The sequence below is a fragment of the Vulpes vulpes genome, chromosome 11 (assembly GCF_048418805.1).
Source record: "Vulpes vulpes isolate BD-2025 chromosome 11, VulVul3, whole genome shotgun sequence".
Taxonomy (NCBI): Eukaryota; Metazoa; Chordata; class Mammalia; order Carnivora; family Canidae; genus Vulpes; species Vulpes vulpes.
This window is the reverse complement of record NC_132790.1, coordinates 48,835,892-48,842,394: the sequence shown is the minus strand read 5'-3', so window position 1 is coordinate 48,842,394 and position 6,503 is coordinate 48,835,892. Positions and strand designations below refer to the sequence as shown.

Genomic DNA, 6,503 nt, shown 5'->3' with positions numbered 1-6,503 from the left:
TTTAACCAGGCTGTGTATATATGTATATATGACCATTTTTAACTTGTATTACTTCACCTGATTCCACAGAGAATTTGAGAGTACTATTTCTTTTGATATGTCACAAACTACTTTGCTCATTTTTCTTGATGTTGGCTATGGGTGAGGGTCATGTTTATTTTGTCTTTTATTATATAAGTTACAGAAAAAGCCATGTTCACATGGTTTCAGTGGATATACATTAAATTCATAAAGAGCACGAATTCCTGGATATGGTGAGGTGTCCAGCATACAGGGAAATTTCAGTGGTTTTTAAATAACTCATCTGGGCTTGACATCAGTATGTTTCAACTTCTTGGAGGTCAGTTGTCTATTACAATAATGGCCATGGAGTATTCCTTCATCTCGATTTTATGCAAGCTTTCTTAATACCCTTGCAATAGTGAATTGTGATTTGACACACTCTAGGAGAGATTTGATGTCAATTTGTCAAGCATGATTTAGGAATAATGAAATCCATTTCACCAAAATGTGGTGGTAGGGATGGCAAGCAATAGATGAGATGTTATGCTAGAAGTTCCTTCTTTTTTTTTATTAAAGATTTTATTTATATATTCATTCATGAGAGACACGGAGAGGGAGAGAGAGAGAGGCAGAAGGAGAAGCAGGCTCCACACAGGGAGCCCGACATGGGACTTGATCCTGGGACTCCAGGGTGACGCCCTGGGCTGAAGGCAGATGCTTAACCACTGAGCCACCCAGGGATCCCCTAGAGGTTCCTTCTAACTCCACTTATTCCTTGACTTACTAAACAAGGACATTTCCTGTGTGAATTATATTGAAGGCTAGATATTCCCTTAGCAGCTGTAGGACTCCCATCAAAATAATTCAATGATGAAAATTAAGCTGGCCTAATTGAATTCAGTATGAACTCAGAGTCATCACCTTAGGGTGGTATTAGCCCTTATCACTTAATATTCTGCTCAGCAGTTTGGCTTTGTGGCAAAGACAGAGCTGTTGTCATTGTAGGCTTTAAGCTTAGAAAGATTATTTTCTCTTTAATACAGAGAATGGGAAGCTGGGCATGTGCCTGGAGTTGAGATAAATGTAGGCACTCACCTTGACCACTCAGGAGCTTTTAAAGTCTGACACCTCATTAGCAAGTAAAAATCAACTCAGCAGGTCTCAATAAAGCTGATTTCAAAACTAAAAGTCAATTTTTGGCTTTTCCTTCAAAGGTTCATGTTCTTTATTTAAAGAACTAAACCAGACACCCTATTCTCCTTAGGAAGTAGTTTTAATGAGTATCAGTAGGTTTCCTAAGTCTCTGACATGGAATTTACTTTAAATTGATTTTAAAAATTGGATTGGAAGCTCTGAGGACAGCATTCCCCAACTCACCCTACTGTGAAATACCATACTCACCTCCCCATTGTCTCGTCCTGCTTCATTTAACCAATGATGTTTTAAGGGCTAAGATGCACCATTCCATTTCATTTCACTGGGTCTCTGAAAGACAATCTAATGTTAAAATTGGCCCACTATCTAGACTGGTTTAATTTGTGCCTTAAAATGACTTTGGAAATAAGTTTTGATTAAAAAGTTACACCAGTGATCCATTTTCAGTATCACAAAGCAAAACCTATTTGAAGAAGTTATCCTTGCATGCCAGATTGAGCAGAAGCCTTAATTCCCCTCAGTAACTATGTAGGCAAAAAGAAATTAGGAACCTGTGAATAAACAGGAAGTCATAAAAAAACAGACATCTTTGCTATCTGTCTTGTTTTCCCATCGAATGGATTGTGCAGTCAACAATTACAACCACAATCAAATGCAAAGTATTTTAAGAATGAATAAACACATCTTCTTTTTTTTTCTGAAATAACTATTAACAACTAAGAATGTATGCTTCAGCGAATACTTTTAGTTGAATCATAAACTACATTTCCAACAACTGACTTTTTGAAGGAATTTGAGACAATGACACAGAGGATGTTAAAGCAAATCAAACTTTCACAGAGCCCATCTGTGCCTTCCTAGTGAATCTCCAACTACTACTTTTCTCCAGTTACTGTAAACTGTGTATTTGCTGCCTTGGAAAGGGATGTCCTGTTCTTGTCTTCCAAATGAGAGAATTAGTCCTTTAAAAATAAAGGAGAAAAATAAAAGCTTTCCTTCCTTTTCTAAACGGGGCTGAAGGAATATATTTCATAATAGAGAAATTGCTGAAGTTATTAAATTTTACAAAAACTTATTTTTAAAAAATATTTTATTTATTTATTCATGAGAGACAGAGAGAGAGAGAGAGAGAGAGAGAGACAGAGAGACAGAGACACAGGCAGAGGGAGAAGCAGGCTCCATGCAGGGAGCCTGACGTGGGACTCAATCCCGGGACTCCAGGATCACGCCCTGGGCCAAAGGCAGGCGCCAAACCGCTGCGCCACCTGGGGATCCCTGAAAAACTTAATTTCTTATATTACTGGATGTTTGCTATTGGCAGTGATGGATCTGTCCTATGTTAGGAGGCTTAGAAGGACAAGGCACCAACAGCTGCCAATGACAACAGGGTAATAATAAAACTGAGAAAAAGAGGTAGAGTTTGAGTTGGATAATGGGGGAGAATGGCAGGAATTAAGAAGTTTCTGTAGTATGCCAGTCTAGCATCCCAAATTAAAGCAGAGTCAAGAGGCAGCTGCAACAAGGTATCAGTTCAGTGCATCAGAGCCAAGGTCAAGAATTTGAGTTCTAAAAGAAAGCCAGATTAAAATCTGCCAGGGAGGTAGGAAAATATTTGTTCACTTTACAAGTGTTACTTGTGCTGTTATGATGAGGCATCTTCTGAAGACCCAAGGCCCCACCTCTTCAAGATGAGTGAATTTCTTGACATATTGGAAGTCTAGGAAGGCTTATAAAACTTTAAAGACTGAAAGCTACTTTTTTGATAGTGCAGGGAGGCAATTAATCTAAATCAGCATGGGGATTAGTAAAAAAAATCAGATTTAATTTTAATGCAAATATCTATGACAATTCATATGTAGAAGTCAAATTACTCTTACAGTTAATACAATTAGGTGAAATGGTTAAAAGTTGAGAACTGCCTATAACCCTACCCTAACATTTGCATGGGTAAATGCACAAATAGAAGCGGTTTCTATGACCTATGACTCACTACCCTACCTTGGCTCTGCTTCGCACTTGGACGTCTTTTATCCACAGTCTTACCTTCAGCTAACAGTGCCCCCCACCTTCTGGCCCATGCGCCAAGGGGCACATCCCAGCAATGTGGTCTGTGCTTGAGGGCATGGAGCCGCAGAAGGAAATGTGCAGGCCCTGGATATAGACTTTAGGGCATTTGGGTAAGAGGGTTTAGGGCTCAGAATACCCAAAGTATTTTTTAGAATGGAAAAGCAGAGGGGGATTGTGAACATTGGGAGAGTAAGAAGGTGGGCCAAAGGCATTGGGAAGGCTCCACGTGAGAATGTCCAATTTCCCATACAGATTTCTTGTCTTATAGGGAAGGAAAGACTGGAAAAAGGTCAGAGGGAAGTTTCTAAAACCTGGAGTTGGAGGAGTGGCAATTGTTCAGTTCTACAGGTGGAACTGCCTCCTTACAAATTTCTCATTGTTACTAGGGTAGCAAAGGAAATCTTTCACCATATGGTCTCTCCAGTGTCTTCTTCCTAATGTCCATTTTGTCTTACTCTCCTTAAAAACTCTTAAAAACCTTAAAAACTCTTGGCACTGCATCAAAACATATGGCCCTTCATTCTTTGTTTCATTTCATGTGTTGTTTCCTCTCTGGGAAAAACCATTCCATACCTAAAATGCTCCTAATAATTCTAGAAAGCTAAGCTCACATGTTTCAAATTCTGTGAAAGCTTTTCTGGTTCCTCAGAAAGCTTTAATTACATCCTCTTTTTGGTGCCAAAGGCCTTTGTTTGTATCCTTATTTTAGCATATATGTTGTATTTTAATTATTTATTTTCTTTTTTTCCCTCCTGTCTTTTCTGTCTCCTTGAGTCTTTAGTATCCAGGAAAGTGCCTGGCATATAATAAGTACACAATAATGCTTGTTGAGTTGACTAGTTCACTGTACTGACACTTGTATCTCAGTAGGAGGTATATTTAAGATTTCCTGCCTGCCGGGATGGAGTGGCCAATGGCCTGCAGAGCAACATGCCTAAGTTTTATTGTGACTACTGTGGCACATACCTCACCCATGACTCTCCATCTGTGAGAAAGACATACTGCAGTGGGAGGAAACATAAAGAGAATGTGAAAGACTACTATCAGAAATGGATAGAAGAGCAGGCTCAGAGCCTGATCGACAAAACAACCGCTGCATTTCAACAAGGAAAGATACCTCCTACTCCCTTCTCTGCTCCTCCTCCTGCAGGGGAATAGATCCCACCTCCCCCCAGTCTCCCAGGTCCTCCTCACTCTGGTATGAAGCCAGCCCTCCATATGGGGGGCCCTCCCATGATGCCAATGATGGGCCCTCCTCCTCCTAGGTTGATGCCAGTGGGACCTGCTCCCGGAATGAGGCCACCTATGGGAGGCCACATGCCAATGATGCCTGGGCCCCCAATGATGAAACCTCTTGCTTGTCCCATGACGGTGCCTACTTGGCCAGGAAAGACTGGACCAGACAGATAAGGAGAGACAGGAACCTCTTTATATTAGTTTTATATTACTTGTTCTACTTCACCAGGAGATCATGGTGCTGTGACTCTGGGTGTTTTATAACAGCATGACAAGGAAGACTTGCTTCCCCTTCCTATCAAAGAGAGAATAGTTTTTGTAGGGGAGTAGTGGGACAAAAAAAAAAAAAAAAGACAACTTTCATTTGTATTGTGAAATGTGAAAATAAAAAATTGTCAACTGTTTTAGTTAAGATTTCCTGCCTAAAGCATGTCTTGCCTCAATTTTTATGTCCCCTCCCCACTGACATCTTGTTTCCTAATTTCTATATTTCTCCTAGTCCTACTCTAATGTCTCTTTTCTGCCTTGATCCTGCATTCATTTTAGGTTCTCAGTCAAGTTTTTGGCTTGTTGCCTTAAATGATTTTGCTATTTGTGTTCTCATGAGAAATGAGAGATAGAATTGAATTGATAAAGTCAGGCCAGCTAATGGAAGACATTTTGAAGGCCTAGCTAATGGGTATATTATAATAGGGAAGTAACATCATGAAGAGGTACTTGATTGATTTGACGGGTTGGTCCTGACATTAACTGATATAGCAAAGGGATCCACAGGTAGATGACTTTCAGAGTTGCTTTTGTTGATAAAAGAATGGAGTTTCCTCTTAGAACCAAAGAATTTCAGAGCTGATGGCCTTTAATAATCATCTGTTCCTACCTCCTGCTTATTTAATAGCTGGAAAGCTAATGCCCCAAGATGACAATAGTTTATCGTGGTTGAGCCACAATTAAGAAGCAGGTGAAGTGAATCCAATTAGTTATCTTTAAATTTTTCAATTCTATCCAGATCCAACTGTATTTGTATCATATAAAATTTATTTATTTGTTAAATATTTTATTTATTTATTCATGAGAGACACAGAGAGAAAGGGAGAGAAGCAGAGACACAGGCAGAGGAAGAAGCAGGCTCCATGCAGGGGGCCTGACTTGGGACTCGATCCCAGGTCTTCAGGATCACACCCTGGGCTGAAGGTGGAGCTAAACTGCTGAGCCACTGGGGCTGCCCTCATATCTGATTTAATACATTGATTTGGGTATTTTTCTTTTTTGACCAAGCTACCTGTACAGTTCAGTCATTTATTTTTATTAATACTAATATTAATATTAATGGTGAAGCCAATGACAACATTGTGGTTAGCCCTGAGAATATAAACGCAAATAACTTTCTTGCTCTAAAGAGGGTCACAGTCTGATGGGGAAGATAATCACGCAATAGAAGGAGGGCAGATGCTTAACTCAGCTTGAAGATTGGACAATGAGGCAGATTTTCATGAGAATATGATATCATATTTGGGTCTTAAATGATGCTTACACTTTTGACACTAAAGGGAAGACACTAAAGGGAAGTGAGGTAGCTGACAGGACATAGGTTTAACTCTCTGCACTGAGCAATTGACTTAGGTTATCTCAGTGTATTTCATCATGTGTTAAATAACAATTATAATGCTTATTGGACAGGGTTCCTATAAGTATTTAATGGGATAAAGCATGTGAAATATTTTTTGCATGCCCTTCCTTTCCAGAGAAAAGTATTCTCAGATCCAAGACACTATGAATGAAATGGTCAGGTAGATGTTGGAGCCTGAGGCTATCCTCAGTCACTCTGCTCTTCTTCCCATGTTCTAGTTCATATAAGAAACAGGAAATAGACATGGAAGTTAGGAGCAATTTGAAGTATCAGTTTTATTACTGATATATTATTACTGATATTTAAACTTGGATTGGAAAGCTCTGTTGCAGCACAGCTGGGCTGCAAATTCTTTTCAGATTCAGAAGCTGAAAAGTGGCATATTTAAATTTTAATGAAAATCAGCTAAAGATAA

General features: G+C 39.4%; 1 pseudogene; it reads left to right on the top strand.

Annotated features, from left to right (window-relative positions):
- The first annotated feature begins 4,155 nt into the window (after window positions 1-4,155).
- LOC112915881 (U1 small nuclear ribonucleoprotein C-like) lies at window positions 4,156-4,774 on the top strand (annotated as a pseudogene).
- The last annotated feature ends 1,729 nt before the right edge of the window (window positions 4,775-6,503 follow it).